The sequence below is a fragment of the Rhynchophorus ferrugineus genome, unplaced genomic scaffold (assembly GCF_030347505.1).
Source record: "Rhynchophorus ferrugineus isolate W39M unplaced genomic scaffold, kcgeb_rfMv2 rfM1, whole genome shotgun sequence".
Lineage (NCBI taxonomy): Eukaryota > Metazoa > Arthropoda > Insecta > Coleoptera > Curculionidae > Rhynchophorus > Rhynchophorus ferrugineus.
Window position 1 is genome coordinate 70,400,475 of NW_027472580.1, and position 18,661 is coordinate 70,419,135.

The 18,661-nt window shown below is 33.0% G+C and overlaps 1 protein-coding gene across 1 annotated transcript in view; it reads right to left on the reverse strand.

The window, feature by feature from the left end:
- The window catches only part of Ccapr1 (cardioacceleratory peptide receptor 1), a 327,876-nt gene that overhangs the window by 85,276 nt on the left and 223,939 nt on the right, over positions 1 to 18,661 (reverse strand). The gene's annotated exons all lie outside the window — the stretch shown is intronic.

The window sequence follows — 18,661 nt, forward strand, 5'->3', positions numbered from 1 at the left end:
AGCCAAACCATACCCAAACCTCGCCCCAAAAGGTCGTTACGCTAGAAATCGTCTATAAAATCCATGGAATGATTTTGGACGATCAAGGACGAAACCTCATGAGGTAGCTGATGTTATAGGCGTTTTAAATAAAATGGTACGTCACATCTTACAGGAATGTTTGGGTATAAAACAGCTATCAGCCCGATGGGTTTCGCGATAACACACGCTCGATCATAAGCCTAACCGTATGACCTTTTCAAAGTATTGCTTGGCGATGTTCATTCACATTTCGGATAAAATGTCTGAGACCAAGGAACAATTAAAACAGTTGGTTTCTACGGGCATCAAAGAGCGTCATGCTGTTTATATCGGTTGAGTAAATAGTTTTTTGACAAGTATACGGTGTGGTTAATATTGATTTTGTTGAAAAGGGTAAAAGGATCATCGGGGAATATCATTCAGAGCTTTTGGGCAGAATTGATATGGATTTGAATCAAAACGATCACATTTTGCGAAGAAAAAGTGTTATTTCCCATCAGAAAAATCCACGTCTGCACACGCTTGTAGTCGCCATAGTAAAATCCATAAATTGAGCTTTTTTTATTACTCTTAGTAGTTCCAGAATCTGCCCATAGAGCACTAAGTATTTGTTTTGTTTATATTATATATACATGGCATGCAGAAAATCACTTCATAAGGTGATCTCATGGAGAAGATACTATATTTATAAATTAGTCTTATTCTAAAGTCTATACCAATGATCAGATCGGATGCTGATAGATGTTTTAGTCTAAGCAATTCACTGTCACTTTGGATATTTGGCTGATTAGCGAATACACCTCTATTTTGGATTCCATATGACTTGAGACAAATAAACTTGAGTATAGGTTTATACAATAATATCTTGTTATTTAAGGATAACTTGGCGTCGATCTAGGTGCATACCAAGATATTTAGCTTACTCTGCTTACGGGAGTTGATAATTATTGATATATATTGGTGGACATCTTCTTCTACATAGTGTAAAAGTTATATGACTAGATTTTGTTTAATTGGCTTTTATGTTTGTTTGTAGATTAAATGATGATATATCTGGCAGGTAGGCAGATTTGTGTACAGAAGATATAGTAATGGCCAAATTGGATATAAACTGTTCCTACAACCGACATATTCCCCAGATTTGCTCCTCTGCGGCTATCAATTACCGTGCGATAAGAAATTTGGACTAAATTGGTGGAGTTAGACAAGAGGATTATGTCGAGAAATAAAGCGCTTTTTGTCGAAAAAATATCTTTCATTCAAAAAGTCATTAATTTATCAAACTGCTCTGTCAAGGTGTTTTCAGAGAAACTAAATAAAAAATTATTTTAAAAAATTTAAAAAATTACTGAATTATGGGATTACTTGAGATTACTAACTTTTTAAAAACTTAGTAGTTATAGAAATATTATATTAAAATATGTTATATACAAATAATATTCTTCAGAGCGTTGTTACCATGAGTTTGAACTGAGTTACTGAACTTATATGAGTTAACAAATTAACAAACTAAAATATTTCGGATGACTTAGGAGGAAAGTTAGTATCCAAACAAATTTATTGCAAATATCACTGCAATTTTTAGTATGTAGCGGTTTCCGTGGTCAATAATAAAAAAAATAAATATTTTTAGAACATAATAACTTATCTTTCAATTTTTAACTAATTTACTAAACGTTAATGCACAGTTCCTATAAACTATATTCTACCAATAAATCCATCGCAGAAAAGCACTGTGACTTATTAAGATAGATAGCGACGAGATCTAGAACATTTTATCAATATCAATAACCATTACAAAAAATGAAAGAAAGGTATCAATTCTGAACGATCTATTATGTCCCTTATTAGTGGTAAACAAGAGAAAATTCGAAGACGTACAAAAACCCAATAAAGGAGGAAGGCAATGAAGTTAATAAACTTTTACGAAAAAAAACTAGTTCTCGTTTAACATAGAGTAGTACGTTTCTTTTGTCACTGGCTGCGGATTCCTCAGAGAATGGAATTGTCTTAACCCTAATATTAAAGGTTATCTCAGCGAAATTTGAACCGAAAAGGCTGGTCAATGGGTTGAAAAGGACGCTTTACTCGTTAGACATCACGAGACTTCCTTGCGCTAACTTGTTAAAAACGAAAGGAATTTCTTGATATAAACTAATGGTGTTTATTAAGTATAGTATTTAATTTTAAGTTTTTCATAATTTAAAATAGCGTTTATATTATAATAAATAAGTTTGTAACCTGAAATATAACAGGTCAATTGAAAAGTCCTTAGCCTATCATAGTAAAACATATTTTTTTGCCAAAATTAGTTTTTTTATTCAATATAATTCCCTTCAAGGATGATATACTGATTATAGCGACCCTCCAAATTTTTGATAGAATTTTTATGCTTTTTCATAGTCGTTGATGGTCCTTCCTTATTCAAGGTATTCAGTCCAGTCGGATGACTGTCGATTGGACTTCAAAAACTCGGATTTATTACGCTTGATCATCTTCAAAAACTGCTCCGAATCATCAACTCGACAATAGCTACGTCAGCTATTGTCGAACATCGTGAAAATCTGCAACCCTTTATGACCTGGTACGGAATTTTGTGGATAAAGGCATCATACTCAATGAAGAACTGTATGACAGTGACGTTGTCGAAGCGCTCCAGCCCATAAGACAAAAGCGACGTGCCAAGTCCATTTTTCAGTTTTCATCATGTCGACAGAATCCTTACCTACTTGCCGGTTCTCAACCTTATAAATTACATCATGTTGCCCATTTTAAAGTCAAGAAGGAGGCAACTTTGAAACTGGCTGAATATATAATTGTTAAAGATGTTATTGTTATTCATTGTTGTTTTGATACATTTATCTGATTTCATAAAATTATGACTTAAAAGGTTTCAAACAGTTTTTTTGGGACACCCTCTATATGAGTTATTCCCAGCAATAGTTGATCTAGAATGATTGCCTGTATGATCGGAATGATCAGGTGTAATATATGTGCCGGTTATAAAAAGTGAAAACCTAGTCTCAATCATTATAGGGTGAGAACGTGATTTAAAACATGAACTTTTCATCGTGAAATTTAAAATTTATTTTTAATAATCAAGGCTCTACCTTCTAGGAATGTTCTTTCTTATTTTCGGAAGGGTAAACCGAGTGAAATATGACGCGCGTTAAAAAAATGAAATTAAACATATAATAACTATTAAGTGATCTGTATAGTCAATTTCAATACATAATGGCTAATTCACAATACCTTTCTGTCAATTTATCAATTGAATCACCCGCTATTCATAATAACGATCAACTGCCAATAACTGAAACTCTGAAATGCACGAATGGAACAAACAAAAAACGCTTGAGAAGTCCAGAAGAACAAGTAGTGCGGAAACAGACGAAAATGTGTGACTATTGGCTTCAAAAACCTATCATTATAATGCGAGTGTTCTTAAAAATCTGCATGATTTGCTCAAGACAATATGTAATAATTACACAATAAAAACAATCGAATATGAAACAACGAAGATTCAGTTGTTTGACCCTGAACACTTCAAAGTGTTAATAAGAGAATTGGAAAATCGAAATACGAAATACCATACTTTTCGACCAAAGTCCTAAAAATATTTAAATTCGTCATAAAAGAAATTCATCACACCACCGATTCGAACACAATTAAAACAGCCCTAGCTGAACAAGATCACGAAGTTGTCAATATACAGAATATTAAACATCATGCAACAAAGAAGCCACTACCAATGTTTTATATTGATTTGAAGCCAAAAGAAAATAATAAACATATTTACGAGATTAAGCATTTGGACCACAAAGTTATTAAATGTGAGCCACCGTTCACAAAAAGAATCATCCCACAATGCGCCCGATGCCAAGCATATGAGCATACCAAAACATACTGTGGCAAGTTGTATAAATGTGTGAAATGCGAAGGAGAGCATGCGACCAATGATTGCACGCGCAAAACACGTGACGATAAGGTAAAATGCGTGAACTGTAACGGTAACCATCCCGCAAATTATAGGGATGCCTAGTCCATAAAGCGTTGCGACAAAAATTTTATCCAGCACTGAGAAAAAAAAAAGAAACTTACAGCCATCAAGACAGCCCATACCACTTAACTCGCCTAATGCACCAATACAACATCCTCATATATCATACGCACACGCAGTAACCAACAGTCAGATCCAGCCTAACATGCAGAAAACGCCAATCACCACTTATCGTCCTATAAGCCTGTTATTATTCGAAAAACTATACATTAAGAGACTCAAAATAATCACAGAGGAGAGAAATGTTATTCCAGACCATCAATTTGGTGTCCGTAATAAACACGGAACAATAGAACAAATACTTAGAATAGTCAACCAAATTAACAAAAACTTAAATGATAAAAAAATATTGCTCCGCTGCATTTCTTGATATTTTTCAGGCCTTCGACAAGTGCGGCATACTGGACTGCATGTTAAATTGAAATATTTTTGCCCTATAAGCATTTTCAACTGCTGAAAACGTATCTCAGAGACAAACATTTTATTCTCAAACAGGGTGACATGTACACTAACCTACACCAAATATATTCGGGTGTTCCACAGGGCAGTAATATTGGCCCATTGTTATATCTATTGTACACAGCTGACCTACCGACCTCAAGAAATACTACTGTTACAACATATGCTGATGATACAGCAGTTTTATTATCACACCAATCCAATCCAGGATCCAATATCAGCCACAATAAAACTCCAACTTCATCTTAACAAAGTCGAATTGTGGTTGAAAACGTGGCGGATCAAAGCAAATGATTTAAAATCTACCCATGTGATATTCACCCTTAGTAGAAGAACATGTCCCTCAGTAGAATTGAATAATCATGAACTTCCGCAAGCAGACAATGTTAAATATCTGGGAATGCATTTCGATCGACGTTTGACATGGAAGAAAACATATAGTTACAAAACGCAAACAGCTTGAGGTTAAACTAAACCAAATGTACTGCTGTATAAGTCAATATTTAGGCCCATCTGGACCTATGGTATTGAACTGTGGGGCACTAATAGCAAATCTGACATAGATATTCTCCAGAGATTCCAGAATAAAATGCTGCGAGTCATCGTCGATGCCTCATATTACGTGTCCAACAAACTGATTATATCCCCATAGAACCCATAACGGATGTGATTCGGAGTGTTAGTGCAAAGTACTCTGAAAGACTATTAGGGCATCACAATGCACTCGCCAAACAGTTAAATGTGCGTGATGACAGGGTTGACAAGTGCGTAGGCTTAAACGCAAGTTACCATACGAACTGATTAATAGACATATAGTGTGTGATTTAATAATCTCTAGAATAAGCTAGAATAGTTTTTAGAATAAGTTAGGATAGACTTTAACGTAAGTTAGTAGAGTATCTAGAATTAGATTGAAATTATAAGTTGTACAGTATATATATCAATGAAATATATGCCGACGGGCAGATTGTTGACGTTTTAGGAGATTAATAAAAAAATGTATATTTTTAATTTGTATCGAATTATTTTAAATAAAGTATACGAGGCGTAATTAATAACTTTATTATAAATCTCATAATATTTGTTAAATTTACATATTATTATATTTTATTTTCATGTAATTAGCGCAGATAAAAATATTATTTTTTTTGCTAGAAAACGTATATTGAGACATATTATATTAATGTACAGTCTCATTAAATCAAATCTTTATAAAAAAGTTTTGGATATAAAAATGAGACAAGTAATTTACGTATGTCTTAACGAACTCATATCTATTTTAATTTATTCAAGCGGCTTTTTTTTAACTCCAAACTAATGATGAACCAGACCATAAAAAAATGATATCCGTTTCTTTATTCAGTCTGATCTTTTACTAATTTAAAAAATAATATCAAATATATAAATAACTCATTATTTAGGTTCTTTTGACTACAAAATAAATAATTTTTATATATTATACATAATAGCTAACTGTGGTATTTTGAAACTCGATCTAAAAATATCTTATTAATAAAAGGAATATATTAATAGATCGCATGTTTTTTGTCGTAACATATGTGTTTATTAAAGTATTATTATATATTAAGTACTCCATAATTGCTTACTTGAACTCTTACACATCTTCTGGCAATATGGTGATACCGTGTCGAAGGAATGATGTTCATATCCGCGATTAATTCATCGATCAATTTGGTGATTCGATGAAGTTGTAATCAGAAGGAACTACATCAGGTGACGCAGGGTGATACAAAAATTTCGTACAGCAACAGTGTATCCTTAATAATTTTTGCAACGGAGCGTTGTCATGTAAAACACCGACTCTGCATCTATTTCTTGCTGCTGCTGATATTTTTTTGCAACAATTTGTTGCTGAATTTGGTTAGTTATGTCAATAAAAATCTGTAGTAACACCTTCATCCAGTTTCATCAACTCCTAATACATTGTCAGATATCATAAACGCTATCAGATTCTTTCGAAGGCTTGTTTAGTAATTTCTTCCATGATGATCGATGCTTTCGAGGTACTCGAAGCTCGAAGTAATTTAAATATTTAAATGATGTGCTTTAAAAAATATGCGCTTGTTTATCCCAGTGATCGTACTATAAATTAAATCATTTAGTTCAGCAAAAATCATGACATACTTGATGCAATTGAATAGATTAAAACCTGTATATTAAATAATTTTACTGATCTCTTACAAATTTACCTGACTATTATTAATCAGGCATGTTGACAATTTATTCAAAATATGACATCGTTCAATACAACACTGGTAACTCTTTACCAAATACTTATATGTATTATCAAATTCACTTAGCAAATTGGTCAATATGTAATTTTTGTCCCGAAGAAGATATTTATACCACTGTTAAGTTAATTTTTTATGGTATTCCTAAGGATAGCTGACAGAGGGTTTTTAAATAATGGGTTAAGAAACCAGTGAGATACATAATTTTAAGTTGCAAATGTTTTTGACATATTTAAAAAAAGTAAAATTTAATTAGTATTAGCTAACATAGGTAGTATATAAAATTTTTAGTTTTACAATGTGATTTAGATATAGATATTTTAATTTTTTTATAGCATCTTAATAATTGTAGTTTAATAACTCTGGTTTCAAATCTATGTCTCTTTATTGTATAAATTTAATTGTTTACATAACATTTGAATTTCTTTAATATAATAAACTATGTAGTTACAAGAAAGTCAATATAGATATTCTATTTTTACTTATTAAAGAATAAATAATCAATCGTCTTATCAGATGCTTCATCTAGAGTCAAATTATAAAAGTTATTATTATGAGAGAGTATTTTTAGGAATTCATCTTAAACAAAATATTATAGACAAATTTAATATGGATTAAGGGAGAATTGGAATTCCCAATCAATTGGATATAATTGCTGTTTGTAAATAGATATAGTTGTTTCAACATATACCAAAGTTGGATAGATAGAAAAACAACTCCTTTCATAAAATCAGAGTGTAACCAGAGAAAAATCAATTGGCTGCTGTTGTTGGCGACTTGTAAAATAAAAACTCATTAAGTTTAATTTCCGCTGAGTCAACTAGAGGAGGTTTGTATGAGTTGTATTAGAATATATATTATATATTAAGTGATCCTTTGGAATTAGTTGGAGATATAATCATTAGAAATATATCTTCTAATCATTAAGCCAATCAAGAAATTTTGAGTAAATCACCAAACCCTAATCAAGTCAAACTCGAATTACAAGAAATTCAAAATATATTGAGAACTTGCATTAGTGTCTACATGTATTTGAGAGAAATTGGTAATCGCAATATTTCCTATAATTTTTACAATTTCTTCCCACTTTTCTGGCGAAATCAAACCAAAATAGCGATGCTGGTTTAACAGCAATCCAATCATCCATACATTTTTACACTTCTTCAACATTGTCAGCTGGTCATGCTGCATCTATTTGGACTTCTTAAATGTCTATGGAGCTTTGCCTTAAAGCTATAACATTGCATTCTTCACCACTATTGCTATATGTGACCGAGCATTTTCATGCAAGGCAGTTTGAGGCTGTGACAATTATATATATTTATAATATCAGTAAACATCTGCAGTAGGAGTTTAATTCTATTCTCACAATTCTACATTGGGAACTATTTTTAACCTAAATTTTTCTCTGGCCAGGAATGAAACCGCATTGCTGAATCTAATTATAGTAAATTCACGTGGTTATTTCCTCCTCAAAAATTTTTTTCACTCCTTTGGGATGTTTAAATGTTCATTAAATGCCTGGAAAAAAATCATCATTTGTTAAGAAGTCTGAATAATCTTGAAAGTTTTAATTTGATTCATCAAATAGTTCCTGCAATTCATTGTCTTTGATTTTTTTGATGCTCTAGGTCGCTATTTTCTATTGACATTAAATCGCCACTTTTAAATCATTGGAATCAACTGAAAATTAGTAGATGACCGAGAGCATTCCTATTAGTTTCTAAAATTATTCGAATCAAACAACAATGTCGAAAGTGCAATATTGAGAATTCTTCAGAATATCTCAATTAACACTAAATGGAGAACTACTTATTTTGTGGCATTTAAGGGTTTTTATATTTTTAGTTTGCCCTAAACCCCAAAATATGCGTATATAAATTTGGCATCTGTCGGATCATTAGTTTGTGAATAATAGCATTTTGAGTGAAGCAACTTTTGTTATGATTTTTGAAGGAAAAAATACAGGATGAAAAATATGGCTTGATGCAGAGTTTCCGGACAGTGCCCCGGGAAAATCAACCATCAAGGATTGGTATGTCAAGCTTAGACGTGGTGAAATGAGCACCGAAGACGGTGAACGCACTGGATGCCCAAAAGAGGTTGTTACCGACGAAAACATTTAAAAAATCCACAAAATGATTTTGAATGGCCGTAAGTTGAAATTGAATGAAATAGCAGACACAATAAAGATATCAATTGAATGTGTAAATCATATCATTCACGAATATTTGGATATGAGAAAGTTCTACGCAAAGTGGGTGCCGCGCGATGTTAAGGATTCGGAGCAGTGTTTGAAGATGATCAAGCGTAATAAACCCGAAATTTACGTTTTTTAGGTACCATTTCCTTCACTTATTTTGGATAATTAATTCCTTTAGTTGTACTCCAATTATACATTTTTCTCCCAGGTTGCTTAGGACATTCAAATAATTTTCCTTTTTTTGATTGTATCTTGGAAGACAGTAAATTGCGGCTATTGTAACTTTGTATCTTCTTGATTTAATACTTACTGCTGTTACCTGATTTTCTGCAGTACTGAGACCGGGATCTTGATGGTACGAAATGTTCTTTTTTTTATTATTATTGCACTTCCTCCTCTTGCGTTGTTTGCTGAATGTATAGTATGATAGAATGTATATCCTCTAAATTTTATAAAGGATTCTTTTATTAAATGGGTTTCTGATATTAGGCAAATATCTATTGCATATCTAGGAATACTTGTAGGGTAGCGTGATGTTGCTGGATTTCATTAGAATTCCAAATTGTTATTCGGATATCTTTATATGTCATTTAGGGTTTTTGACCCCACAGGTCTAATGTTTTTCATTTCTAGTTTTTCAATCCTTTCGGAAAAATACTCGATAATTTTTTATTGTCTGTCCAGCTTTCCTATTACTTTAAGTAGCAATTCGTTAGTGGTTTCTTCATCTTCCTTTGCGTCTCTTTGTTTATTTTGACTGAAACTTTGGGCATATATTTCTAAGGCATAGTTATTGTTTCTTGGGGTTTAACTAGAGAGGAGAAATACATTCTCTCTTGTAGTGTTTTAGCAACTTAACGTCCTCTATAACTTGTGCTTCACTACACTTTCGGCTTTTCGGCACATTTCGGCTTAGCTTCTTTGGGTTTTCTACATTCTGTCGTGATATGTTTACCTGAACATTTTACACATTTAGTTTCTCTTCTGCAGAATTTCTGTTTGTGTCTATGCAATTGTCATCTTTTGCATTGCGGTATTAAGTTCGAATTTTTTAGAGGTTCGATTTTTATTTCGACCCCTAAAATTATTTTAATACCAAAAATGGTTTTTGTGTGCGTATCATGTTCAAAGGCTAACATAAATAGGTAATGATTTCTTGTGGACTAAAATTTTTCTTTTTTTATAATATTTGTCGCATTTAAGAATTTAAGCCCATTTTGTTTTAGTTCTGCGATAATTTTTTCACTTTTAGCTGTTGATGGAAGCCCTCTTGTCATAACTTTCGGTGTCTGTTTGTGACATTCGGCGTTTAGTTTTATTTGTCCATTGTTTAGTACCGTTGCTTTGAATACTATATCGTTGGACCGCAGTGATTCGTAAAGCAAGTCAAAGTCGATAACATTACTTACGATAATTGAGGGTGGCCTGGGTATTGTAATTCCTTTATTTTGTCCATTATTTTGTTTTATTTTTATTTGCTGTGGTGAAGATCCTGGGGAATTATTTGCGTTACTTTTTTATTTTTAACCGTTATCCAGCCTACTTCTTTCTGCAATTCTTCGTCATCTATTTCGTATGTAACAATTGGACTGCTTTTGGTAACGGTTAATAATTTTTCAGTATTGGTTAATGCAATTTCAAGACTCTCTCGCGCCGACTTTTCGTTTATCCACGCATTGTAGAATGTCTGTTCGTTCTGGGCTCTGGTTGTGTTCTCTAGATTCAAAACTGCAATATGTGATACGCCTGATGTCGATATTTCCATTTTATATGTCTTTTTGTACAGTGTCCTTCTCCATATTTTTTTACGTATTGTTGAAATAATAATGTTTATGTTTCAAATTATCCTACGCTGAATTTGTGGTCCAGATGTTGAGTTTTCGACCCCCAACGTTTTATGGTATTTTGCATATATTTTCTACTGTACTGACTTTTTTTTCCGATCGCACTTTCTCCAGTCTTTAAAATGCTATTGTTAGTTATCTTTTTTAATGCCGCATTTGTGACATAGATTTTGCACTTTTGTTTCGTTTCACTGACAATCTCTCCGAACACGTCTTTACTCCGTGAAAGTCAATCGTCGACTAAATCCCTGAAAATATGTTTCACTATGGTAGGCCGGGGACTTTTCAATTGACCTGCTATACACTTTAAAAAGCTCGAAAATCTGACGAATTTTCCTTTCGATCTAATTGCTAATTCTAGCTACTAAAATTGTATTAATAAAGCATACAAACTTATAAAATTCGAAAGTACTCTCAATATTATTATACTAAATCATAAATCAAAGCAGTAGTAAACAATATATTATTAAAAGAGACGTGAAGAAACATCTCTTAATGTTCCAACCCAAAGAACTGGAATTAGTAAAAAAGGGTAGGAAGAAGAATCTCAAACACCCCGTAATGTCGCTTATTAGTGGTAAACAAGAGAGAAGAGAGTCGAGCAAAAAGCCAATGAAGTGTATCGAACTAGTTTTTGTTTGACCTACAGAAGGAAGTTTCTTTTGTCGATAATGTTTCGTATCCTCAGAGAATAGAAGCGCCTTAACTTTGATATTGTAAGATAACTTCGGAATTCAAGATGGTTAGACAATGGTTTGAAAAATGATATTTCATCTATTGTATGAAATCATCATTGTATTGATTTATTAAATTATTGTGGAAATTACCATCAAAAATAAAGTTATCTGGTTAAAGCTAACATAATAGAACTGTTGAAGTAAAGTTAAAACAATATTTAATGTATTTACTTGCTTGTAATTTGTATTTTATTTTTTATTTTAAGAGATTGTTTATAATATTTATCTGTATTGTGAGAATTTGTATATATTATGTTTTTTAAAAAGTATTGACCATTAATGAATTTCTTTTTTATTAAAATGAAATACTTTGCTTTCAGTGGATTTTCTCAAATTAATTAGATATAAAATAAGTTCATTTCCATATATTTTAACGCCAATAAACAATAAATAAAACACTAATCATAATTATGGAAATGCTTGATGCGATATGTCATTGAGTTAAGTATTTAAGAATTTCAAAGTTTAAGTGGTAAAAATTGTGCTAATTTTATAGAATTACAAATTTTAATATTAATAAAGGAATATATGTTTTAGCCACGTCTACTTCTGATATTCTCATCGACCGGATCTTTTGTTGCCTTCAGACTGATCAAACTATGGTCCTTGGCATTAAGTCTACCGACTGACGATTGACCAAATTAGAGACCATCCTAGAATATTCTTCCAAACAGAAGGCCACCCCAGAAGAGCTTTTGAGAAATAATCACAAAGCTGTTATATAAAATATATTTGCGGAAAAATCTGTAAACATGAGTCATAAGCGAAATAATACAGCTCCTTTATTACCGGGGAATAATAGAACTGAAACCTGCTGACGTAAATAAATATTAGTTAACAACTTAATTCATTGTCGTCGATGTTACTTGTTATATTATAAAGTCAGTTTCATTTCACACTAAAACATAAAATAGGATGTAAAAGTGTCTAAAACTGCATAGATAGATGTTTATAAAAATCTATTTATACACTATACTAAAAATTTTTGAAGGTGATGGAAAATGTTTCGCCCTTTAAAGTATGAAACCATTTTAACTATAACTTTGGAACTTGTTTAGGTATTTTAATAAAAGAAATTACTAATAGAGCGAAAAGGGTTCAGTAATGACTCGAAAAGAACTTGAAGTACTTCAAATTTCAAATGATCCGAGCTAATGCACATCATGTCTGTATCTTATGTAAAATTTCCTTTTATTCTTCTTGGTCTCAATTTCCATTTATTAATATACTACTGTGAGATTTTGTGTAAACTGTATCATTTAGTTTGGGTTTGATAGCCATTAATAATGGAATCAAAAGTGGAAATCGATGATAAAATCGATATATTGAGGAATAAAAGTACGTGAGATGGTTGAAGCTATAGGCATCTTAATTAAGCGACTACGTAGCATTTTACATGAATATTTAGATACAAAAAAGCATCTACGCGACGGCTTTTGGGGTAGATGCAGTGTTATAACATTCATTGTCATGAAAAGAGTAAAACGTTCCCCGGCGAGCATTGATCAGAGCTTTTGGACAGATTTGAAATTAATATGAAGCAAAAACGACGGCATTTGGTGTAGCAAATTTTTTTTTGTTTTGGCGGTCGCGGAGACTTGGCCCTGGAGTGACGAATTGGACCGGGTTATGTGGGACTGCCTCTGGGCTTACCAATACACTAAACCGAAACCGCCTCACAGTTGACCCCTGTGGACCGCTACTGCTACTACATTAAATTTGGGAATATGGCACTTGCTGATCGGGCAGTCGTTATTGGGCACGAGGATCCGGCGATTCTATTGATTCGCGAACCTGAGTTAACACACGACTGGATACTGTCGTATCAGGGCAAAAGTTATGACTGCAGCGACGGATGAAGTTGTTTCAGTCTGGAAAAGAGGAGGGGAGGTTAGCGGTGACGCGGTGCTAACACACAACATGTCGATCAGCTCGCGAACAAGCGCGTTTTCAGAAGAACTTAATCTGAGTTGTTGTTTGCGGAATGATTTAGATATGAAGTGCTTTATTTCTGGACTGTCATTTTCCCTATTAATTTGATTATTTATGACAAACCATGGAGCGTTTAATATTTTCCTGAGGAGCTTCTTTTGGAAAATTTGAAGCCGTTTGACCTAGATAGGGCCGTAGAGGAGTACGGGCCGAATTAACATCTTGTAAAATAAGCATTTGATGGAGATGGAAAGTCTGCTAGAAGGGCAGATCAGAGAATATAGCAGACTTGCTATCCCCAAACCTTTCTGGATTTGGGAATACCAACCCAACCGCCGGTCGAAGTGAATACCTAGGTACGTGACGTTATCCAGCCATGGAATTAATCCAATGGTGTCGAACTTAAGTTGCGAGACGCGCAGTGCGTAACGCTTTTTATGGAAAATGATGTCTTGTGTTTTCAGGGGGTTGATTTGCAACCTCCAGAATTTGAACCACTTGACCGCATGATCGAGCTGTTTTTGTAAACGTATGAATTATGACTTCGAACCTGGCGGCCGTGAAGAAAGCAGTGTCGTCAGTGGTAAAACGCGACGTCAATGTGCTCTTTTCTCGGGAGATCTGAAATAAAGAGGTTAAATAAGGCTGGGGCCAGCGGGGAACCTTGAGGTACGCCAGCATCTATTTGTTTACGACTGGAAAGTGATTTCCTGATCTTGACCTGGAAAGATCTATCCGAGATATAGGATTTAATGAGAGCGGATAGGTCTTCTGGGCCTAACCCCACGCACTTTGCGATCAAACCGTCGTGTCAGACCTTGTCGAAGGCTTTGGTTACGTCCAGAAGGACTGCTCCAAGCTTTTTTTGCGTTGGTCAAGAGCCTGATGGATGTGTGCGGCCAGACGGGTAGCCTGATGGGCGGATGAATGGTGAGCGCGAAAGCCGAATTGTTCATCAGGAATAATGTTGTTTTCCTTTGTGAAAGAGTTGAGAGCGTAGAGTATTGCCCTCTCGGCAAGCTTCGAAATGGCGCTGAGAAGGCTGATAGGCCTGTAATCAGATGTAGATGATTTTGCTCCATTCTTTGGGATAACCACTATATGTGCGTGTTTGTAGGAAAAAGTGTTGTTCACTCAAGACAATATACAGGTGCAAACGTGTGTAGTTACTATGGTGCATCCATAGAGTGAGTTATAAACTGCTATCCCATCCAGCATATTCGTCAGATTTGACTACCTAAGATTATTTTGGGGTTCCAATTTGAAGAAATGGTTGGATGGTAACATATTTGGGTCGACTGTGTTGAGAAATGGAACGCTTTTTTGATGAAAAATATATATTTTATTCGAAATGTCGCTAACGAATCTTCGTATCTATTTTTCCAAAGCTCTGAAGAATCTAGCCTTACGTTATCTTTATACTGTCAAGAACTACTTCCATTGCTCTACCATGCATGGCAACACACTATCGCAAATTTTCTAGTCGCTGCTAGTTGCTTGCCAGCATCATCAACTATAGGCTGTGATTCACGTTATTGTACACTTTGCAGTCTTTACTCTTTACTTTCACAACTTTCAGTAGTTCTTCATACCAAATTACCTCCTCATAATTCTTCTGAAGTGTGTTTCCTGTAAGATAATTCTACATTTACACTATCTGACCTTGATTCCTCGTTATTACCTTAACAACATGAGAATGACCCGATAAAACAAGATTTGTTGGTGGAAACTCGCTCCGATTGTTACCATCAAGATTTTTATTTTCACAAGAATCAAAAATAGTCTTGGAAGTCGTAAAAGTCAACAAAATTTTGAAATATACATAAATCTCATTGTCATAATCCGACATCTCTGATAATAAAATTTTGCAGTTAGTAATAACACGGTGTACATGTAAACTATAATTTCAATATAAATACTGTGTACATATTGGATATTATTAAAACCTTTAAATAGATTATTTAATTTTAATTCATGGTTTGGTGTCTTCATCGTTATCAGCTTGTTATGATTAGATAAAGAAACTGTAAAATATAAATTGCCATACAAAATGCATTCTCAGCGCCATTACTATGTTATTACTTACTCATTTCAGAGAAGGGTGATATATGTCAGAAGTATGCTAACATTACGAAAACTATAATAGCCCAGTCATTTGCCCTATTCTGTAGATCGTTTTACACATTTAACGTTTTAAATGACCGTAATATCATATAACTTTAAGTCGTATTAAACCATAAGTTGTCTTAACTTCAACTGTTTAATTAAACAGATTTAGTTTAATTTTAATGTAAATAGTTGATTTGAAAACGAAATATATGATTTTTCATTCAGTGCACCACAAGTTTTTATCTCGATGGTAATATTCTAGTAAAAAGATATTGCGTTTGATTGTAATATAAACTACAACATATAATTACAATTTTAATTTTATGAAAAATTTTTAATGGGCAAACATAGAGTTGAGATTAGTTTCAACATGCAATTCGATGTGATTATGTGAAAAGTGTTTAAAAAGGTACATGGCGTTCAAAAGGTTGCTTAAAATTTTTTACCGATCTCGCTATATTCGCTGAAGCTTATGTTGAGGCTTAAGTCATTCTTTATAATTATGATTTATGAGAAAACTCCAAGACAGGATATTAGGAATTTAGGATCAGTAATACAGAAGGATCGGTCAAACTACAAGAGCCTTTGTTAAGATGCATGGAAGGGAAGAAATATCATAATAAATCTTATTTTGCCAATTATCATGCCATATAGTTCTTATCATAGTAGATCTGTAAGTTTGAAGTATTTGAAATCGATGTTTCAACAAATTTTACATGTTTATCTTGAAATCCTATTAAAAATGAAGTTGTTCTATGCTGTTAAGATACGACATTCAGTGTACAGCTACTTCACGAATCAATCCAGAGATCCAGTTTGCAATGATCTGGACATGTCTCTCGTATAATTAATCAATTCCGCAGTTCACCTTTTGGCTAACATGCATTTTGCATGATAGGCTAACTGAAGACTAATTGTTTTTCAGAATACATTAAAAATCATCGTGGTGCAGAGATTCGGCTACTTTCCGAACTATTGGTATATTCGTCGGCGCAATCTATTAGCCATAACCCGAAACGCCGAAAATCGATGTTGCCAAATTTACATCTAGGCTATTTGCTTTATAGATGTATTTTATTTTAGAAAAATAATATATTTAACAAGACTTTTAACATTCTTTTGAAAGAAAAAATAATAATAGAGTAGATACTTTTTTTAGTATTTAGTACAATATATAGTTCTTGCATTTAGATTTGGCAACTGCATGGTATTGCAAGCTAAGAATTCCTCGAAATATATGGCGATGTACCGTATTACTCTGATTAAACGTTTTGCATTTATTTGTTCAATTATTAAAGCGTTTGATATGGCTTTTCATAAAGTTATATTTTAACGTTCCTTTTTACTTAAAAAGAAGGCCTTTTGCTTTTACATTTTAACATTTTAATAGGATTACAAAAATGGAGAGTCAAAGGTAAGTTTAGTTTAAGCTGTTACAAATTGGATACATTAATTAAATTACTGAAATTTTGTAGTGTAAGTAGATTAATATGTCAAGTTTCTAATAAGACATACTTAGTAGCAAAAGAAAGAAACAGACATATCCATTTCACCTTGAGCTTACTGCACAACTAAAGCCGATGACAAAAAGGATCATCTGCCCTCTGTGTGTCCTCAACTTAATGATTTTAGTATCCATACATACCGAATTCCGACAGCATCTTGGTCGGATCCATAATGCAGATGTTAAACAATCTAATCTTTATTTTAAGAATTTGTAAGGCTTTGAAAGTTGCACAGGACGATAAAGAAAAAATATTGCTTAAAGAATTTCTCATTAAATAAAAAGTCAAGAAGCTTAATATACAACTGTATAAGGAGTAATTATCAAGGTAGTAATTTCCATAAAAGTACTGATGTGATTATTATCTTACGAATGAATTTTAGGTAGATTTTGGGTAGGAAAGAAGACTCAATATTGAAGCAAGTACAAGTAGCCAATATGTATCTCAGAATCTCTCTCATCATTCAATTTTGACAAAGTAATGGAGAATTATATATTTAAGTAATATCAATTAATCGTCCAGTTTATAGACATTGAAAAAGTGTAGGAAAATATTGCATACCATTAATCTTGAAAAGGTAGTTATTTGGAAAAGTATCGTATTTGTCACAGCTGTATGATTGGTTATATCGAAGAGTAATCTGACAAAATATCAAAAATAGAAAAGCAGATCTAATAAGAAATAAAAGAAAATACTTGAAAGCTACTAAAAAACACAAAATATTAACATTGTGGAATTTTTAGGTACTTGAGTCTTTATTTCATTAAATATGGTGGTGGTTTTCTAGTGCGCAAGCCCCTTTACCCCCACTAAATATATTAACCTTACCTTTGTTTAGAAAAATCTTCTATTGCAACTTTTATATTGTAATTGATTAGTACATAGTGCGAGAAGTATAAAGGAATGTATCTACAAGGAAGTTGTTATAAAATTTTATTTATATACAATACATTTGTATAATCCAAATATGTGGTAGTTTAGTAAATGTTTATGGAATAGTTAAGGTTTGTTGTTTTATATCCTTTAATTTATAATTAAAAATTTAATATTATACTGTATTTTTCGTTTTACCTCCTATAAAATCTTTTATGTATAATGTAAATTAATGTCATCTTACTGATTTTTAAAGATCATTTTTACAATATCAGAAGGTATATATTGGTATATATACCTGTATGGTATATATAATAAAAATAATACAGAGGATATTTTAGGTCTTAAAGACTAATACTATGCCGATATCAGAAGTTTGGTTCTAATTAAAACACAGAGTCACCCATGACATCCCAAGCAACGGGTCGTCGGGCAGTCGTTATTGGGTACGAGGATCCGGCGATTCTATTGATTCGCGAACCTGAGTTAACACAAGACTGGATTCTGTCGTATCAGGGCAAAAGTTATGACTGCAGCGACGGATGAAGTTGTTTCAGTCTGGAAAAGAGGAGGGGAGGTTAGCGGTGACGCGGTGCTAACACACAACATGTCGATCAGCTCGCGAACAAGCGCGTTTTCAGAAGAACTTGATCTGAGTTGTTGTTT